This window comes from Hyla sarda, chromosome 3 (genome assembly GCF_029499605.1).
Source record: "Hyla sarda isolate aHylSar1 chromosome 3, aHylSar1.hap1, whole genome shotgun sequence".
Taxonomy (NCBI): Eukaryota; Metazoa; Chordata; class Amphibia; order Anura; family Hylidae; genus Hyla; species Hyla sarda.
In genome coordinates this window covers 352112427-352133867 of record NC_079191.1, presented here as the reverse complement: position 1 = coordinate 352133867, position 21441 = coordinate 352112427, and the positions used below count along the sequence as shown (strand labels likewise).

The window sequence follows — 21441 nt, the reverse complement described above, 5'->3', positions numbered from 1 at the left end:
AAGGATGAGGAGGACAAGGGTGAAGTCCATAGACCACAAAGAAGGGAGAAGCACCTGAGGAATCGGAATCTCTGTGGTTGTAGGAAAATTCAGCCCATGGTAGCAGATCGACCCAATCATCTTGACGCACAGAAATAAAATGGCGTAGATAGTTTCCCAACACCTGATTCACCCTCTCGACCTGTCCATTGGATTGAGGGTGGTAAGCAGATGAGAAATTCAACTTGATTTGTAGACGTGAACACAGTGCCCGCCAGAATTTAGAGACAAACTGAACCCCTCGGTCGGAGACAATATGGGAAGGAAGTCCATGCAAATGAAAGATATGATGGAGAAAAAGCTTGGCAAGTTGTGGTGCTGATGGGAGACCAGGTAGCGGTACAAAATGAGCCATTTTAGAAAAACGATCTACTACCACCCATATAACAGTATTACCTTGGGAAGAAGGAAGATCTGTAATGAAATCCATGGCAATGTCAGACCAAGGTAGATCAGGAACTGGCAAGGGTTGGTGCAGACCTGCTGGCTTGGAACGGGGAGTCTTGTCCCGGGCACAGACTGGGCAGGACCGAACAAAATCAACGACAACCTTTTTCAAAGTTGACCACCAGTAATGTCTTGAAATGAGCTGTAGGCTCTTACAAATACCAGGATGGCCAGCCAGAAGAGACGAATGTCCCCATTTCAAGACTCAGAGTTTCATACGAGGTGATATGTAAGTTTTTCCAGGAGGCAGGTGTTGGAGACTTGCTGGTGCTGTAGAAATGAGACGCTCCGGCGGGATAATATGCTGTGGAAGAGATTCATTGTCGTGCACATCTGAAGACCTAGAGAGAGCGTCAGCACGGACATTCTTTTCTGCAGGGCGGAAGTGGAATCTGGAGAAAAATAAAGACCATCGGGCCTGTTGTGGGTTGAGACGTTGGGCTGACTGAAGATAAAGCAGATTCTTGTGGTCTGAATAAATTGTGTCAGGAAGTACCGAACCTTCCAAGAGGTGATGCCACTCTTCTATGGCCAGTTTGATGGCTAGTGTTACGCCGAGCGCTCCGGGTCCCCGCTCCTCCCCGGAGCGCTCGCTACACTTCCCTCACTGCAGCGCCCCGGTCGGTTCCACGGACCCGGGGCGCTGCGTTACCACCTCCGGCCGGGATGCGATTCGCGATGCGGGTAGCGCCCGCTCGCGATGCGCACCCCGGCTCCCGTACCTGACTCGCTCCCCGTCAGTTCTGTCCCGGCGCGCGCGGCCCCGCTCCCTAGGGCGCGCGCGCGCCGGGTCTTTGCGATTTAAAGGGCCACTGCACCGCTGATTGGTGCAGTGGTTCCAATTAGTGTTTACACCTGTGCACTTCCCTATATCACCTCACTTCCCCTTCACTCCCTCGCCGGATCTTGTTGCCCTAGTGCCAGTGAAAGCGTTCCTTGTGTGTTCCTTGCCTGTGATTCCAGACCTTCTGCCGTTGCCCCTGACTACGATCCTTGCTGCCTGCCCCGACCTTCTGCTACGTCCGACCTTGCTTCTGTCTACTCCCTTGTACCGCGCCTATCTTCAGCAGCCAGAGAGGTTGAGCCGTTGCTAGGGGATACGACCTGGTCACTACCGCCGCAGCAAGACCATCCCGCTTTGCGGCGGGCTCTGGTGAAAACCAGTAGTGACTTAGAACCGATCCTCTAGCACGGTCCACGCCAATCCCTCTCTGGCACAGAGGATCCACTACCTGCCAGCCGGCATCGTGACAGTAGATCCGGCCATGGATCCCGCTGAAGTTCCTCTGCCAGTTGTCGCTGACCTCACCACGGTGGTCGCCCAGCAGTCACAACAGATTGCGCAACAAGGCCAACAGCTGTCTCAACTGACTGTTATGCTACAACAGTTACTACCACAGCTCCAGCAATCATCTCCTCCGCCAGCTCCTGTACCTCCTCCGCAGCGAGTGGCCGCTTCTGGAATACGACTATCCTTGCCGGATAAATTTGATGGGGACTCTAAGTTTTGCCGTGGCTTTCTTTCCCAATGTTCATTACACTTGGAGATGATGTCGGACCAGTTCCCCACTGAAAGGTCTAAGGTGGCTTTCGTAGTCAGCCTGCTGTCTGGAAAAGCCCTGGCTTGGGCCACACCGCTCTGGGACCGCAATGACCCCGTCACTGCCTCTGTACACTCCTTCTTCTCGGAAATTCGAAGTGTCTTTGAGGAACCTGCCCGAGCCTCTTCTGCTGAGACTGCCCTGTTGAACCTGGTCCAGGGTAATTCTTCCGTTGGCGAGTATGCCGTACAGTTCCGTACCCTTGCTTCAGAATTATCCTGGAATAATGAGGCACTCTGCGCGACCTTTAAAAAAGGCCTATCCAGCAACATTAAAGATGTTCTGGCCGCACGAGAAATCCCTGCTAACCTACATGAACTCATCCATCTTGCCACTCGCATTGACATGCGTTTTTCCGAACGGCGTCAGGAGCTCCGCCAGGATATGGACTCTGTTCGCACGAGGCGTTTCTTCTCCCCGGCTCCTCTCTCCTCTGGTCCCCTGCAATCTGTTCCTGTGCCTCCCGCCGTGGAGGCTGTGCAGGTCGACCGGTCTCGCCTGACACCCCAAGAGAGGACACGACGCCGCATGGAGAATCTCTGCCTGTACTGTGCTAGTACCGAACACTTCCTGAAGGATTGTCCTATCCGTCCTCCCCGCCTGGAAAGACGTCCGCTGACTCCGCACAAAGGTGAGACAGTCCTTGATGTCTACTCTGCTTCTCCACGTCTTACTGTGCCTGTGCGGATGTCTGCCTCTGCCTTCTCCTTCTCTGCTGTGGCCTTCTTGGACTCTGGATCTGCAGGAAATTTCATCTTAGCCTCTCTCGTCAACAAGTTCAACATCCCGGTGACCAGTCTCGCCAGACCCCTCTACATCAATTGTGTAAACAATGAAAGATTGGACTGTACTATACGTTTCCGCACGGAGCCCCTTCTAATGTGCATCGGATCTCATCACGAGAGGATTGAACTGTTGGTCCTCCCCAATTGCACTTCTGAAATCCTTCTTGGACTTCCCTGGCTTCAACTCCATTCCCCAATCCTGGATTGGTCCACTGGGGAGATCAAGAGTTGGGGGCCCTCTTGTTCCAAGGACTGCTTAAAACCGGTTCCCAGTAAACCTTGCCGTGTCCCTGTGCTTCCTCATGTAACCGGTCTCCCTAAGGCCTATATGGACTTTGCGGACGTTTTTTGCAAAAAACAAGCTGAGACTCTACCTCCTCACAGGCCTTATGATTGTCCCATTGACCTCCTCCCGGGCACTACTCCACCCCGGGGCAGAATCTATCCTCTGTCCGTCCCAGAGACTCTTGCCATGTCTGAATACGTCCAAGAAAATTTAAAAAAGGGCTTTATCCGTAAATCCTCCTCTCCTGCCGGAGCCGGATTTTTCTTTGTGTCCAAAAAAGATGGCTCTCTACGTCCTTGCATTGACTACCGCGGTCTTAATAAAATCACGGTTAAGAACCGCTACCCCCTACCCCTCATCTCTGAACTCTTTGATCGTCTCCAAGGTGCCCATATTTTTACCAAACTGGACTTAAGAGGTGCTTATAATCTCATCCGCATCAGAGAGGGGGATGAATGGAAAACGGCATTTAACACCAGAGATGGACACTTTGAGTATCTGGTCATGCCCTTTGGTCTATGCAACGCCCCTGCCGTCTTCCAAGACTTTGTTAATGAAATTTTTCGTGATCTACTATACTCCTGTGTTGTTGTATATCTGGACGATATCCTGATTTTTTCTGCCAATCTAGAAGAACACCGCCAGCATGTCCGTATGGTTCTTCAGAGACTTCGTGATAATCAACTCTATGCCAAAATAGAGAAATGTCTGTTTGAATGCCAATCTCTTCCTTTTCTAGGATACTTGGTCTCTGGCCAGGGACTACAAATGGACCCAGATAAACTCTCTGCCGTCTTAGATTGGCCACGCCCCTCCGGACTCCGTGCCATCCAACGTTTTTTGGGGTTCGCCAATTATTACAGGCAATTTATTCCACATTTTTCTACCATTGTGGCTCCTATTGTGGCTTTAACAAAAAAAAATGCCGATCCCAAGTCCTGGCCTCCTCAAGCGGAAGACGCCTTTAAACGACTCAAGTCTGCCTTTTCTTCGGCTCCCGTGCTCTCCAGACCTGACCCATCTAAACCCTTCCTATTGGAGGTTGATGCCTCCTCAGTGGGAGCTGGAGCTGTCCTTCTACAAAAAAACTCTTCCGGGCATGCTGTTACTTGTGGTTTTTTTTCCAGGACCTTCTCTCCGGCGGAGAGGAACTACTCCATCGGGGATCGAGAGCTTCTAGCCATTAAATTAGCACTTGAGGAATGGAGGCATCTGCTGGAGGGATCAAGATTTCCAGTTATTATTTACACCGATCACAAGAACCTCTCCTACCTCCAGTCTGCCCAACGGCTGAATCCTCGTCAGGCCAGGTGGTCTCTGTTCTTTGCCCGATTTAATTTTGAAATTCACTTTCGGCCTGCTGATAAAAACATTAGGGCCGATGCTCTCTCTCGTTCCTCAGATGCCTCTGAAATTGAACTCTCTCCTCAACACATCATTCCTCCTGACTGCCTGATTTCCACTTCTCCAGCCTCCATCAGGCAAACTCCTCCAGGAAAGACCTTTGTTTCTCCACGCCAACGCCTTGGGATCCTCAAATGGGGTCACTCCTCCCATCTCGCAGGTCATGCGGGCATCAAGAAATCTGTGCAACTCATCTCTCGCTTCTATTGGTGGCCGACTCTAGAGACTGATGTGGTGGACTTTGTGCGAGCCTGCACTATCTGTGCCCGGGATAAGACTCCTCGCCAGAAGCCCGCTGGTTTTCTTCATCCTCTACCTGTCCCCGAACAACCTTGGTCTCTGATTGGTATGGATTTTATTACTGACTTACCCCCATCCCATGGCAACACTGTTATTTGGGTGGTCGTTGATCGATTCTCCAAAATGGCACATTTCATCCCTCTTCCTGGCCTTCCTTCAGCGCCTCAGTTGGCTAAACAATTTTTTGTACACATTTTTCGTCTTCACGGGTTGCCTACACAGATCGTCTCGGATAGAGGCGTCCAATTTGTGTCTAAATTCTGGAGGGCTCTCTGTAAACAACTCAAGATTAAATTAAATTTTTCTTCTGCATACCATCCTCAATCCAATGGACAAGTAGAGAGAATTAACCAGATCTTGGGTGACTATTTACGACATTTTGTTTCCTCCCGCCAGGATGACTGGGCAGATCTTCTACCTTGGGCCGAATTCTCGTATAATTTCAGAATCTCTGAATCTTCCTCCAAATCTCCGTTTTTCGTGGTGTACGGCCGTCACCCTCTTCCCCCCCTCCCTACCCCCTTGCCCTCTGGTCTGCCCGCTGTGGATGAAATTTCTCGTGATCTTTCCACCATATGGAAAGAGACCCAAAATTCTCTCTTACAGGCTTCTTCTCGCATGAAGAGATTCGCAGATAAGAAAAGAAGAGCTCCTCCCATTTTTTCCCCTGGAGACAAGGTATGGCTCTCCGCTAAATATGTCCGTTTCCGTGTCCCGAGCTATAAGTTGGGACCACGCTATCTTGGTCCTTTTAAAGTTTTGTGTCAAATTAATCCTGTCTCTTACAAACTTCTTCTTCCTCCTTCTCTTCGTATCCCTAATGCCTTTCACGTCTCTCTTCTTAAACCTCTCATCCTCAACCGTTTTTCTCCTAAATCTGTTCCTCCCACTCCTGTTTCCGGCTCCTCGGACATCTTCTCTGTCAAAGAGATTTTGGCCTCTAAAAAGGTCAGGGGAAGAACTTTTTTTTTAGTGGATTGGGAGGGTTGTGGTCCAGAAGAGAGGTCCTGGGAACCTGAGGACAATATCCTGGACAAAAGTCTGATCCTCAGGTTCTCAGGCCCCAAGAAGAGGGGGAGACCCAAGGGGGGGGGTACTGTTACGCCGAGCGCTCCGGGTCCCCGCTCCTCCCCGGAGCGCTCGCTACACTTCCCTCACTGCAGCGCCCCGGTCGGTTCCACGGACCCGGGGCGCTGCGTTACCACCTCCGGCCGGGATGCGATTCGCGATGCGGGTAGCGCCCGCTCGCGATGCGCACCCCGGCTCCCGTACCTGACTCGCTCCCCGTCAGTTCTGTCCCGGCGCGCGCGGCCCCGCTCCCTAGGGCGCGCGCGCGCCGGGTCTTTGCGATTTAAAGGGCCACTGCACCGCTGATTGGTGCAGTGGTTCCAATTAGTGTTTACACCTGTGCACTTCCCTATATCACCTCACTTCCCCTTCACTCCCTCGCCGGATCTTGTTGCCCTAGTGCCAGTGAAAGCGTTCCTTGTGTGTTCCTTGCCTGTGATTCCAGACCTTCTGCCGTTGCCCCTGACTACGATCCTTGCTGCCTGCCCCGACCTTCTGCTACGTCCGACCTTGCTTCTGTCTACTCCCTTGTACCGCGCCTATCTTCAGCAGCCAGAGAGGTTGAGCCGTTGCTAGGGGATACGACCTGGTCACTACCGCCGCAGCAAGACCATCCCGCTTTGCGGCGGGCTCTGGTGAAAACCAGTAGTGACTTAGAACCGATCCTCTAGCACGGTCCACGCCAATCCCTCTCTGGCACAGAGGATCCACTACCTGCCAGCCGGCATCGTGACAGCTAGGAGCTCGCGATCTCCGATAGTATAGTTTCTCTCTGCAGGGGTGAAGGTTTTAGAGAAAAAGCCGCAGGGTAAAGTTCTCCCTTTAGCAGACTTTTGTGTTAAAACTGGCCCTGCTCCTACTGAGGAAGCATCCACTTCCAAGAAGAATGACTTGTTAGGATCAGATCTGAATAAAACAGGAGCAGAAGCAAAGGCGGACTTCAACTGTTTGAAAGCTTCTTCAGCCTCTGGTGTCCACACCCTTGGATTAGCTGTCTTTTTGGTTAGGGAGACGATGGAAGCTACCAGAGTAGAGTAATGTGGTATAAATTGTCGATACTAGTTGGCAAAATCAAGGAAGAGCTGGGTCGCTTTAAAACCAGAAGGTTGAGGCCAGTCTAGAACAGCGGACAACTTGTTGGGATCCATCTGGAGACCTTCACTTGTAACAATATAGCCCAAGAACGGGAGACTGTTTTTTTCAAAAGTGCATTTCTCCAGTTTGGCATAGAGACGATTTTCCTGGAGACGCTGTAAGACTTGGCGGGGATGAGAGCGATGAGATTGAGGATTGGACGAATAGATGAGTATGTCGTCCAAATAGACTACGACACAGGTGTATAGAAGATCTCAAAAAATATCGTTGACGAACTCCTGAAGACTGCTGGAGCATTACAGAGTCCAAATGGCATGACAAGATACTCGAAATGTCCATCACGGGTATTAAACGCGGTCTTCCATTCGTCCCCTTTACGAATGCAAATCAAATTATATGCCCCACGCAGATCAAGTTTTGAGAAGATTTTGGCACCTCTCAGGCGATCAAATAATTCTGAGATTAGAGCTAGTGGATAGCGGTTCTTTACAGTAATTTTATTTATCCCACGGTAGTCAATACAAAAGTCGCAAAGAACCGTCTTTTTTCTCAACGAAGAAGAACCCTGCCCCAGCAGGAGAAGAGGACTTCCTGATAAACCCCTTCCGAAGATTTTCTTGGATGTGGTCTGCCATGGCCTGGGTTTCTGGAACAGACAAGGGGTAAATTCTGCCTCTGGGAGGAGTGGTGCCGGGCAGTAAATCTATAGGGCAATCGTAGCGACGGTGTGGAGGCAATACTTCAGCTTGCTTTTTGCTGAAAATTTTCGCAAAGTCCTGGAGGAAAGTAAGCAGACCAGGCAGAGGTCTAGAAGTTGGTTTCAATTTAGTAACACGTACATGGATACAGTGACTGTTACAATGTGGACCCCAGCGTAGGACTTCTCCAGTTTTCCAATCAAGCTGTGGGGCATGAAGCTGTAACCAAGGTAGACCAAGCTGGAGAGGAGAAGTACAGTGTGGGAGTATGTAGAAGGACAAGTTCTCCTTATGAGAGACTCCAACCGTAGAGATGTACAGGGTTTCAGAAGGCGGGACACAGGCAGACGATACTTATGCACAAGGGAGGCATCAATAAAGTTTCCCACAGAGCCTGAGTCCAGGAAGGCCAGAACGGGGATGATCTCTTTGGAGGGAAGAAAGAGCTAGACTGTCAAATTGAAATGTGGAGAGGAGGAATTCACACTTAGGGAGGCTTCTCCTACAAACCCTAGGTGCGAGCGTTTCCCTGTGGCTGAGGGGGCGCAGAGGACACTCTTTAAGGAAGTAGTCTGCACTGGCGCAGTAGTCTGTCGGCGAGTCTTTTCCTGCAGGGTCAAGCGAGACCGATCCACCTGCATGGCCTCCACTGTGGGAGGTAACGTAGAAAGTTGCGGTGGTTGCTGGAAGGCTGGCACCAGACGAGGAAAGCGTCGAGGTTGTGCAGATTCTCTTTCTAGATGTTCTTCCTCATGTCTCTCAGAGAAACGGATATCAATCCGGGATGCCAATTGTATCAGTTCGTTCAAGGTAGATGGCAATTCCCGGGCTGCGAGGACATCCTTAATTTGGCTAGATAATCCTCTCTTGAAAGTTGCACAGAGAGCTTCATTATTCCAGGACAATTCCGACGCCAGGGTTCGGAACTGGATGGCATACTCGCCAACAGTGGAGTTGCCCTGAGAAAGATTCAGCAGAGCTGTCTCAGCGGAGGAAGCATGAGCAGGTTCCTCGAAGACAGAGGGAAATTCCGTCAGGAATGCCTGGAGATTGGTAGTGACGACATCACTGCGATCCCACAGTGGGGTTGCCCAGGCCAAAGCCATTCCGGACAGGAGACTAATGACGAAGGCCACCTTTGCACGTTCAGAGGAGAACTTTTCTGCCATGAGCTCAATGTGCATGGAGCACTGGGTCACAAAACCACGACAGGACTTGGGATCCCCCTCATACTTTTCTGGAAGCGACAAACGGAGTTTGGTTCCGGAGGAGACTGCAGCAGCGGAAGGCTGTACTGGAGCTGGAGGAGGAGGCTGAGGCTGTGGCTGTTGCTGCTGAACAGAAAGCAATTGCTGCATCATGGCGGTTGGCTGGTTAAGCTGCTGTGCCTGCTGGGCCAACTGCTGGGACTGAAGCGCCACGATAGGTGCAAGATCTGAGTTGTCAGGCAGAGGAACCCCAGTTGGATCCATGGCCGGATCTTGCTGTCACGCACCTGATAGCGGGCTGTCACAGAGCTGGTAGTGGATCCTCTACCTATGTGGCTGATGACTCGGACCGTATCGAGTAGCGGAGTCTAAGGTGCCGCTGGTCTTCACCAGAGCCCGCCACAAAGCAGGATGGATTTGCTGTGGCAGGCGACAACCAAGTCGCTACCCCCGACACGGCTCGACCACACAGGTAACTGGGCAAGGCGAGGTACAGGAGTATGAGACAGAGGCATAGTCAACGTAGCAGAAGGTCAAGGCAGGCGGCAAAGGTTCAGAGTCAATAAACGTAGCAGGAGGGTCTGAAAACACGGGTAGGCAAAACAGGCTATGGGAATGCCTTCTCTTAGGCAATGAGCACTGAAGCTCCGGCAGGGGTTGTGGGAGGTGCAACAACTTTATAATGTGCTGTTCAGGTGCATTACTAATTATGGGTGTACTGGCCCTTTAAATCTCAGAGCACCCGCGCGCACCCTACGAGACGGGGACACGCGCAATGGAGCTGAGACACAGTGTAGGAGGCAGCAGAGGAACGAGGTAAGTGACGGGCCGGGACTCGCATTCGGGTGCGTCCCGCAATGCGAATCCCGGCCCGCCGGGACAATGTGCTGGCAGCCGATATGTGCGGCCGGAGCCCAGGTTGTAACAGTAAAAATGTTAAATTTGGGGAAAAAACTGCGTTTTAGTGAAAAAAAAATTCATTTACACATCTAAAGTCGTCAAACACCTGTGGGGTGTTAAGGCTCACTGTACCCCTTGTTACGTTCCTTGAGGGGTGTAGTTTCCAAAAAAGTATGCCATGTGTTTTGTTTTTTTTGTTTTTTGCTGTTCTGGCACCATAGGGGCTTCCTAAATGCAACACGCCCCTCAAAAACCATTTCAGCAAAATTTGCTTTCCAAAAGCCAAATGTGACTTCTTCTCTTCTGAGCATTGTAGTGCACCCGCAGTGCACTCAACATCCACACATGGGGTATTTCACATGGGGGTTACAAATTTTGGTGGGCATTTTCTCATATTATCCCTTATAAAAATTAAAAATTTGGGGAAAAACCAGCATTTTAGTGAAAAAAATATATATAATTTTAACGGAAAGTCATCAAACACTTGTGGGGTGTTAAGGCTCACTGTATGCCTTGTTACGTTCCTTGAGGGGTGTAGTTTCCAAAATAGTATGCCATGTGTTTTTTTTGTTTTTTTTTGCTGTTCTTGCACCATAGGGGCTTCCTAAATGTGACATGCCCCCCAAAAACCATTTCAGAAAAACTCACTCTCCAAAATCCCATTGTTTCTTCTTCCCTTCTGAGCCCTCTAGTGCACCCACAGAGCACTTTACATACATATATGAAGTATTTCCTTACTTGAGAGAAATTGGGTTACAAATTTTGGGGGGGATTTCTCTCCTTTTACCCCTTGTAAAAATTCTAAAACTTGGTCTACAAGAACATGCGAGTGTAAAAAATAAAAATTTTGAATTTTCTCCTTCAATTTGCTGCTATTCCTGTGAAACACCTAAAGGGTTAACAAACTTTCTGAATGTCATTTTGAATATTTTGAGGGGTGCAGTTTTTATAATAGGATAATTTATGGGGTATTTCTAATTTCTAATATGAAGGCCCTTCAAATCCACTTCAAAACTGAACTGGTCCCTAAAAAATTCAGATTTTGAAAATTTTCTGGAAAATTGCTGCTGAACTTTGAAGCCCTCTGATATCTTCCAAAAGTAAAAACATGTCAACTTTATGATGCAAACATAAAGTAGACATATTGTATATGTGAATCAATAAATAATTTATTTGGTATGTCTATTTTCATTACAGGCAGAGAGCTTCAAAGTTAGAAAAATGCAAAATTTTCAAATTTTTCATGAAATTATGGAATTTTTCACCAAGAAATTATGCAAATATCGTCGAAAATTTACCACTATGTTAAAGTAGAATATGTAGTAGAAAATGCTCTGGTCCTTAAGGTGAAAATGAGCTTGGTCCTAAAGGGGTTAAGGACCAGGCTAATTTTAATTTGCATTTGCGTTTTTTCCTCCTCGCCTTCTAAAAAATCAGAACACCTTGATATTTTCATTCACATTGCTATATGAGGGCTTTTTTTTTTGCGTGACCAATTTTAATTTGACATCACTCATTTTACCATAAAATGTACAGCGCAACCCAAAAAAATATTACGGTATTTATGTCTGCAAATTTTAATGAAAACAGCAATTTAGCACATTTTGGAAGGTTTTGTTTTCTCGCTGCCCAATTTACATAAAAATTACATGTTTTCTTTATATTGTGGGTCAGTTTAAATAAAATAATACCCATGTGTTGATGTAAACACCCTCCACAGCCGGCAGCCCCCTGCTGATTTCAGTAGCTATGGGCCGCTGACATGCAGAACAGTATTATCCTTTTAGACCCTATTGTCAAAGCGGCCATTTTACCTTTCATTGTTTTTGCACTGGTATGGATCACCTTCCTGTAGCTCGATTGTCCCAGCAGCTAAATGCCTTTGCTAGGCTCAACTATACTAAACATGGTATAGTATTTGTTGGGGGGGAAAAACCCTGTGCTTTGATTTATAGATGTGACTTTTTGATCACTTTTTATTCCATTTTTCTTTAGGATGTGATGTGAGAAAAATAAGCAATTTGTGAGCTTGGAATCTTTTTTGCATGTACGGTAGATACAAAGGCCCAATAATCAGCACCCAGCCATTAAACTTCCCACTATACCACCAATTATATAAATGCTCTTTAGATCTTAAAGGGGTACTCCGGTGAAAAACTTTTTTTTTTTTTAAATCAACTGGTTCCAGAAAGTTAAACAGATTTGTAAATTACTTCTATTAAAAAATCTTAATCCTGTACTTATTAGCTGCTGAAAACTACAGAGGAAATTCTTTTCTTTTTGAAACACAGAACTGTCTGCTGACATCACGAGCACAGTGCTCTCTGCTGACATCTCTGTCCATTTTAGGAACTGTTCAGAACAGCATATGTTTGCTATGGAGATTTCCTTTTACCCTGCACAGTTCCTAAAAATGGACAGAGATGTCAGCAGAGAGCACTGTGCTCATGATTCAGCAGAGAGCTCCGTGTTTCAAATGGAAAAGAGTTTCCACTGTAGTATTCAGCAGCTAATAAGGACAGGAAGGATTAAGATTTTTTACTAGAAATAATTTACAAATCTGTTTCTTTCTGGCACCAGTTGATTTAAAAAAAAAAAGTTTTTCACCGGAGTACCCCTTTAAGATCACTATGTATGTATTGCAGCAGTTACACAGTTGTATAACTGGCACTGGAGTGATCTCCAATGTCAGTCATTACTGGTGGGTGTCAGCTGCAGATAGCGCAGGCCCAGCTCACAAGCCCTCACCATGCTCCCTTACCAGTGCCATACCATAACTGTACATCATGGGTTGGAGTTAATATTAAAAAATTTTAGTATTGATAGAAAAAAAATTTTTTTTGTCCATAGCTAGATGAGGGCTTGCGTTGTGAGATAGGTGCTTATTTTGTAGTAACATTGTAGGTTAGCCCATGTTTACATGGTGAAAATTTTGCTTAATATCGGCCGGAAAATAGGGGATGCTGGCACCAGGAACACTCGGAAATGCGTGTCTCCATAGACATATGCTAACCTGTTCCTTGGGGCTTGGGAAAGGGACCTCTTCTTGTCAGATCATGCGGACGTCGCCTTGGACTGGGCCATTTTTTGGGCATTAACATCTACAACACCATGCATTTTCTGAATCAAAACTCAATATCAAGGTGACATATAACTTTGATTATCACTGTGTTGATTTTCTGGATATATCCCTTTACAGGGATCTGAATGGATGGTTTTAAACGGATGTCTTCCATAAAAAAACAGCAGTAAACTCTTATCTTCACGCATCCTCATCACATCCTCCATCAAGCATTAACGCCATTCCCACCAGACAATTTCTTCGGATGAAACGCAAGTTATTTTGAAAAGCAAGCTGAGATACTTACCACTTGTTTCCAGGACAGGGGATATAGCAATTGCTTCATCAAAAAGACATATAGATGTGCAAAAGGTACTGATCGATCTACACTACTTCAACCAAGTATGAGGAAAGCAGATGATTCCAAGGTAAGAATGATCACCAATTATCATTCCAGATGGAATAAAATGAAGCAGGTTATCAATAAATATTGGTTAATACTCACTGTTGAGCCCGTACTTGATAGGTACCTGATTCCTACAGCATGTATTACAGCAAGGAGATCAGAGAATTTAAAGGATTTTCTAGTCCAGAGCGAATGCTAAGGTGAACCGCCAGGTTAGGTTTTTGGATCTCGTGCCCCCAAGTGGGGTTGTTTCCCTTGTGGGAAGTGTATAGCCTGCCCTTTTGTGGAAAAAACTGACTCGTTTCAGGACAGTTCTGGCCAAAAAAAACCCATACAAAATTACACAGCATATTACCTGTTCGACCCGGGCCGTCATATTATGCTGTTTGCCCTTGTAATAAAATCTACGTTGGATTGACCTCCTGGGAATTTAAAGTATGGATTCGGGAGCATCTTAGAGATATTTGCCTGGCCAAAGAAGACACTCAGGTATCTTACTCAAACCGATTGCTCGACATTTTTATTACATCATGATGGCAATCCCAGTCTATTGAAAATCCGTGGCATTGATCGGATCCATGTTGAATTAAGGGGTGGTAACATAAACAAAAAATTTGCACAGTGTGAGACAAAGTGGATATATAAAATGTGCACCATGACTTCTCATGGCCTTAAAGGACAACTGCAGTGCAATATACACTTATTCCCTATCTACAAGATAGGGGATAAGTGTTTGAACACGGGGGGTCCGACCACTGGGACCCCGCCATCTCCCTAACGGGGTGCCGCCATTAGCGCTCATAGTGAGTGCTAAGGCATGTAGCGTCGACCTAGAGGTTGCCGGTGATACCCCGTCTCTTCCCCGTCCCAATGCAGTTCTACTGGGGGAGGCGGGGAAGCACGAACGCTGCCTCCCCACCTCTCCCATAGAGATGTATGGAGGAGGCGTGCCGGCTGCAACGTCATGCTGCGGCTTGCACGCCCCCTGCACGGGACAGCCGCGGCCCCGTACAGGAGATCACAGGGGGTCCTAGCAGTATCCTGTGGATAAGGGAAAAAGTTTTAATCATGCTGCAGATGTCCTTTAATTAAACACTTAGTTTTGCGGCATTTCTTTGATATGTCTATTTTCACATCTCAATTGTTCTTTGCTAATGGGTCATTCCTATCTTAGCTCAAGGATTCCATAGTTGGGCCTTTTAATTTGTTGTTATGCACAATTTTATTAATTTGTTCGTTGTTTCATGTTTTTTTAGACACCTGCCTGCGTTGATGACCCTTTTGGATGTATTCTAAATCTTCGTTACTTGCTTTTCTGTAGTTAGCATGTGATTAATTCACCACTGTTTTCTGCACATTTTATGTGCACACACATATATATATTTTTTTTTATATGTTCATATATAATTCACATTCACCTATTACACAGCACTTTTTATTAGTATTGTTTTCACATTTGCTATATACATTATATACAATAATTTTGTTCTTATTTTCTTCATTTATATTCTCATGTACACTGCTCAAAAAAATTGTGCATAATTAAACAACAAAATGTAACTCCAAGTCAATCACACTTCTGTGAAATCACACTGTCCACTCAGGAAGCAACACTGATTGACAATCAATTTCACTTGCTGTTGTGCAAATGGAACAGAGAACACCTAGATTGGCAAATTCGCCGCTGGTGCCCTGTGCTCTTCACAGATGAAAGCAGGTTCCCACTGAGCATGTGTCAGACGTGACAGTCTGGAGACGCAGTGGAGAACGTTCTGCTGCCTGCAACATCCTCCAGCATAACCGGTTTGGTGGTGGGTCAGTAATGGTGAGGGGTGGAATTTCTTTGGGGGGGCCGCACAGGCCTCCATGTGCTTGCCAGAGGTAGCCTGACTGCCATTAGGTACTGAGATGAGATCCTCAGACCCCTTGTGAGACCATATGCTGGTGCGGTTGCCCCTGGGTTCCTCCTAATGCAAGACAATGCTAGACCTCATGTGGCTGGAGTGTCAGCAGTTCCTGCAAGAGGAAGGCATTGATGCTATGGACTGGCCCGTCTGTTCCCCAGACCTGAATTCGATTGAGCACATCTGGGACATCATGTCTCGCTCCATCCACCAACGCCACGTTGCACCACAGACTATCCAGGAGTTGGCGGATGCTTTAGTCCAGGTCTGGGAGGACATCTCTCAGGAGACCATCCGCCTCCTCATCAGGAGCATGCCCAGGCGTTGTAGGGAGGTCATACGGGCACGTGGAGGCCACACACACACACTACTGAGCCTCATTTTGACTTGTTTTAAGGACATTACATCAAAGGTGGATCAGCTTGTAGTGTGGTTTTCCACTTTGATTTTGAGTGTGACTCCATATCCAGACCTCCATGGGTTGATAAATTTGATTTCCATTGATAATTTTTGTGTGATTTTGTTGTCAGCACATTCAACTATGTAAAGACGAAAGTATTTCATACGATTAGTTCATTCATTCACATCTAAGATGTGTTATCTTAGTGTTACCTTTATCTTTTTGAGTGTATTTTTTCCATCACATTTTTGAGCAACATTGCTTTCTTGCACATTATAGATGTATATTTTTTATTTACATGAAGCTGCAATGAGTTGCAGACACTAATACATATTTATCATCTTTATCTTATTATTGTGCATTGTTCATCTCATATTGTCCCATTTTTGTCTCTTATTCTTGCTCTCATCACACACATCTTTCACATTGCACGATGTTTCTTCTCTCTTTTCCTTCCCTCACATGCTTCTATTTCTTATTTTTTCTTTGCCGGCAGTTTAATTCACCATCACTAGATGGTGTTAGTATGGTATTCTCCAATATGAAGTGCGCAGGTCCTGGGCGCCGGCCTGGAACCACCTTCTTTGTGATATCTCTGTGTTTCAGCGTCGCCGCTCCAGAGGGCGACACAGGAACACACATAGACACCACCATCCTCCCCCCCCCCAGAAGAAGGAAGTGACCCAGAAACGGCTGTAGGGGTGGGTGGTAACTGTGCCTGGCATTGTTTGCTGCTACATGTGGGTATCTTGCCCTCCATCTGCTGCTATTTCCATTGCTTATGTTTGCACATGTTAGTTATAGTTGTATTACTTGCTGCTGATGGGCTTTTACCCTACATTATATATTTAGACCATTTATGGTCAATAATTGCACTTTATACATGACCTTTTTAGCACAATTTCTTCGCCATGCCTGTGCCACCCCATGTTTCATGTGTCATTTGTCTGTTTTTTTTTTTTTTACATTATCATGTCAACTGTTTTTTAATTTGATACAATAAAGAATATCATTTTTATATGGTCATCTGCCGCAATGTGTGTGTTATTTATAGGCTTATATGTCTCCATAGACAGCAAAGCATCCCCGAGTAGATTCCGCCAAAAGAATTGACATGTCATATCAGAGGACCCATTGTGCACCAACATTCTCTTTACTAAGATCACCTCCTCCACCCTGAGCCATGAAACTTGATAGGGAGCACTTATCAATTCATACTGCTTGCTCCAAAATTCTGATCCCCCATTCGCATGTTGCACCAGAAATCTGGATTCATCTGACCACAAAATGTTATTTTACTGCTCAGATAATCCTTCACATTCTCCTCCAAACTCTTATCGACAAATTGTTTAAAGGGGTTATCTAGGAAAGAACTTTTTTTTTTTTTTTTTTTATCTCGCGCTCTCTCTCTCGCGCTCTCTGGCTCTCTGGCTCTCGAAAGTTAAACAGATTTGTAAATTTCTTTTATTAAAAAATCTTAATCCTTTCAGTACTTATGAGCTTCTGAAGTTAAGGTTGTTCTTTTCTGTCTAAGTGCTCTCTGATGACATGTCTCTGGAACCGCCCAGTTTAGAAGCAAATCCCCATAGCAAACCTCTTCTAAACTGGGCGGTTATCGAGACACGTGTCATCAGAGAGCACTTACACAGAAAACAACCTTAACTTCAGAAGCTCATAAGTACTGAAAGGATTAAGATTTTTTAATAGAAGTAATTTACACATCTGTTTAACTTTCTGGAGCCAGTGGAGATATATAAAAAAAAAGTTTTTTCCTGGATAACCCCTTTAAGTGCACCAGATCCCCTTTAAGGTATGTTCACGCGGCAGTATTTCAGCAAATCCTCAAATTCTGTTCAGTAAAAATTGCTGAATGATGGAGTACTCCTTTCGATCTCATCACTAATTTTCCTACTTCCCTAATGTTATTTTACACCAAAAATTGATCCACAGAAAACTTGATTTTATGTAGCGTTCTGGGAGTTTATACACAGGAAAACTCATAAAAGGACAGGGGTCTCTAATAAAGTGGCCATTTAGTTGGGGAATTTACCAATACTATCAGATTTGCTGTTGGTGGTGTTTCAGAGACAGAATATGTACTTTTTGACACATGCATTACGTTGGTCCATGCGCCTGTCAGGTCGTGCACCAGAATTTGTCCTCTCATGTGCCAAGCTTTGTCCACAATTTTCTCACTACAAACCTGCCTATTTTTACACCATTTCACTTTTAGGCTGAACTTTTCACATAGGTTACACCTATACGTAAACCATACAATGACCTTCTAATCTAGTAAACAGAAGCATTTCAGCAGCCTGCACAAAAACGAAAAGGAAAAATGACACAGGAGGCGAATTTACTTATAAAGATCACATTCTTGTTATTTACAAAAGTCCAATGATAAACAGGGGTTTTGTCACAATAAAAGAAAATCCAAGCCGTTTTTCCATTATCTCTTCAAGATCTAAAAAAAACAAAAAAAAATTAAAAAAAATAAAAAAAAAAAGTAGCAATAAGTTATTCCATGTGTTACATAGCATTTTATAATTGTACACTAAAGGGACAGTATAACATCAACCCATTACAAGCCCCACTTGATAGTACAGTCATGGCCATAAATGTTGGCACCCCTGAAATTTTTCAAGAAAATTAAGTATTTCTCACAGAAAAGGATTGCAGTAACACATGTTTTGCTATACACTTGTTTATTCCCTTCGTGTGTATTGGAACAAAATCAAAAAAAGGAGGAAAAAAAGTAAATTGGACATAATGTCACCAAACTCCAAAAATGGTCTGGACAAAATTATTGGCACCCTTTCAAAATTGTAGAAAAATAAGATTGTTTAAAGCATGTGATGCTCCTTTAAACTCACCTGGGGCAAGTAACAGGTGTGGGCAATATAAAAATAAATCACACCTGAAAGCAGATAAAAAGGAGAGAGGTTCACTTAGTCTTTGCATTGTGTGTCTGTGAGTGCCACACCAAGCATGGACAACAGAAAGAGGAGAAGAGAACTGTCTGAGGACTTGGGAACCAAAATTGTGGAAAAATATCAACAATCTCAAGGTTACAAGTCCATCCAGAGATCTAGATTTGCCTTTGTCCACAGTGTTCAACATTATCAAGAAGTTTTCAACCCATGGCACTGTAGCTAATCTCCCTGGGCGCGGACGGAAGAGAAAAATTGTTAAAAGGTGTCAACACAGGATAGTTCGGATGGTGGATAAGCAGCCCCAGACAAATTCCAAAGATATTCAAGCTGTCCTGCAGGCTCAGGGAGCATCAGTGTCAGCGCAAACTATCCGTCGACATTTAGGACCCCACTGCTGACACAGAGACATAAAAAAGCAAGACTACATTTTGTCAAAATGAACTTGAGTAAGCCAAAATCCTTCTGGGAAAACATCTTGTGGACAGATGAGACCAAGATGGAGCTTTTTGGTAAAGCACATCATTCTACTGTTTACCGAAAACAGAATGAGGCCTACAAAGGAAAGAACACAGTACCTACAGTGAAATATGGTGGAGGTTCAATGATGTTTTGGGGTTGTTTTGCTGCCTCTGGCACTGGGGGCCTTGAATGTGTACAAGGCATCATGAAATCTGAGGATTACCAACGGATTTTGAGTCGCGCTGTACAGCCCAGTGTCCGTAACCTGTGTTTGCGTCCAAGATCTTGGGTCTTCCAGCAGGACAATGACCCCAAACATACATCAAGAAGCACTTGGAAATGGATGGCAACAAAGTGCTGGAGAGTTCTGAAGTGGCCAACAATGAGTCCAGATCTAAATTCCATTGAACACCTGTGGAGAGATCTTAAAATTGCTGTTGGGAAAAGGCGCCTTCCAATAAGAGAGACCTGGAGCAGTTTGCAAAGGAAGAGGGGTCCAACATTCCGGCTGAGAGGTGTAAGAAGCTTATTGATGGTTATAGGAAGCGACTTTTCCAAAGGGTGTGCAACCAAATATTAAGTTAAGGGTGCCAATAATTTTGTCAAGACCATATTTGCTGTGACATTATGTCCAATTTGCTTTTTTCCCTTCCTTTTTTGGTTTAGTTCCAATACACACAAAGGGAGTAAACATGAGTATAGCAAAACATGTGTTACTGCAATCCTTTTCTGTGAGAAATACTATTTCCTAGAAAGATTTCAGGGGCTCCAACATTTTCGGCCATGACTGTATGTGTCATATAAAGGCAACCCATTTTCATATGAACGATTATGGCTTATGGACATCATAGACAATCTGTCCAACCCCCTAAGACCCACGTGATATTACATTTCCCATGCGCAGCCCTCATAGCTGGCTGAATCTTCCCTCCAGTAATATCTGCTATTTGTTGTGTGAAGCTGTGGACACCAGAGTGTGGCCCCTATTTACTAAGAGTGGAGTGTAGGTTTCTTTGTGGGTTTTAATTCCTCAGTTCAAATCCACACACATTTTCTGTGGAAACCTTAGTAAATATGTTGGGTTTCTGTGAAAATGGCAGGAACACGCCCCCTTTTCTGTGATCACGCCGCCAACAGCTATGCTTTTTTGGGTTTTCTCAGTAAAATGGAGGGTCGGTCGGGTTTTTCATTTCTGGCGCAGACAGAATTCTGCCGCCATGAGACAGAATCTGTCGCACAACCCGACAATACATGTCAGGTTTACAATAGTAAGTCAGGGCCTGTGTGTCAAAGTAAGGGAGTTCAGAGTATTCCCTCTCTATTAGGCCCCATTCACAAAAGGTAGATTGACATATAGCAGGGTTCACCCACTGACTTTAGTAGACCATGCATAGTCTAATAGTGACTTCCTTCAGTCTGTTTACTACAGATTTTAAAGTCTAGAGGCTCAGTCAGACGAGCGGTTCCACATCGTATTTTACGCTGCGTATGCGCCACTGAAAGACATGGTGCCTTTAGGATGTGCCTGCTTAGAGGGGCAATACACCGGTACAAGCAGACACACTGCTGTTAAGTGCGAGTCGCCACACATGCGTAGTATACTCGCACATTGCGGCTGCTTTCCGCCTATCCCAGGGAGCAGGGGGAGGGGCCGCGATGTGTGCGAGTACACACCTCACATGTGCGGTGATCCGCACTTCACTGAAGCGCGTCTACTAGTAGCGGCATATTGCCCCTCCAAGCAGGCACATCTAAAGGCACCATGTAGCAGTCCTTTACTGGCGCATCCGCAGCGTAAAATATGCTGTGGATCCGCTCGTCTGAACGAGCCCTTATACACGCGCTGTGGAAAAATCTGCATTAAAATCAGAGCAGAAATTGACCTGCGGTGCAGATTTTAAATACTGCAGAAACACTGGATTTAAAGGGAATCTGTCAAATGAAATATGCATATAAAAATAAAGACACTAACATACTCTTGTGAGGACATGAATGATATCTAAGAATCCTGTGGGCCTTATTCCCCCCCAATAAATGCATATTTAGGTCTTTTTAGTCTTGTGCGCCCAGGGCTGCAGCGCCTCTGCTGTAAATCTCCACCCTTCCGCCCCAAAACAGAGCCTTGCTGTACTTTTACACTGTGGCACAGACATAGGGGGAGATTTATCAAAACCTGTGTAGAGGAAAAGCTGCCCAGTTGCCCATAGCAACCAATCAGATTACTTTCATTTTCATGAAGGCCTGTGAAAAATGAAAGTAGTAATCTAATTGGTTGCTATGGGCAACTGGGCAGCTTTTCCTCTACACAGGTTTTGATAAATCTCCCCCATAGTGAGGGTTATTGAAGGTGATCCAGGAATCTAAAAAACAGGCCTTTTTTCTTTCAAAGACAGCGCCCTCCTTGTCTCCAGGTTGGGTGTGGTCCTGCAGCTCAGTTCCATTGAAGT

General features: G+C 45.7%; 1 long non-coding RNA gene across 1 annotated transcript; it reads right to left on the bottom strand.

Annotated features, from left to right (window-relative positions):
- Positions 1-17944: 17944 nt before the first annotated feature.
- LOC130360813 (uncharacterized) lies at positions 17945-21177 on the bottom strand. Its single transcript, XR_008890806.1, has 2 exons — positions 20971-21177; positions 17945-18066 (listed from the first exon to the last, which is right to left on the bottom strand). It is a non-coding gene; the product is annotated as an uncharacterized LOC130360813 (long non-coding RNA).
- Between the last annotated feature and the right edge of the window lie 264 nt (positions 21178-21441).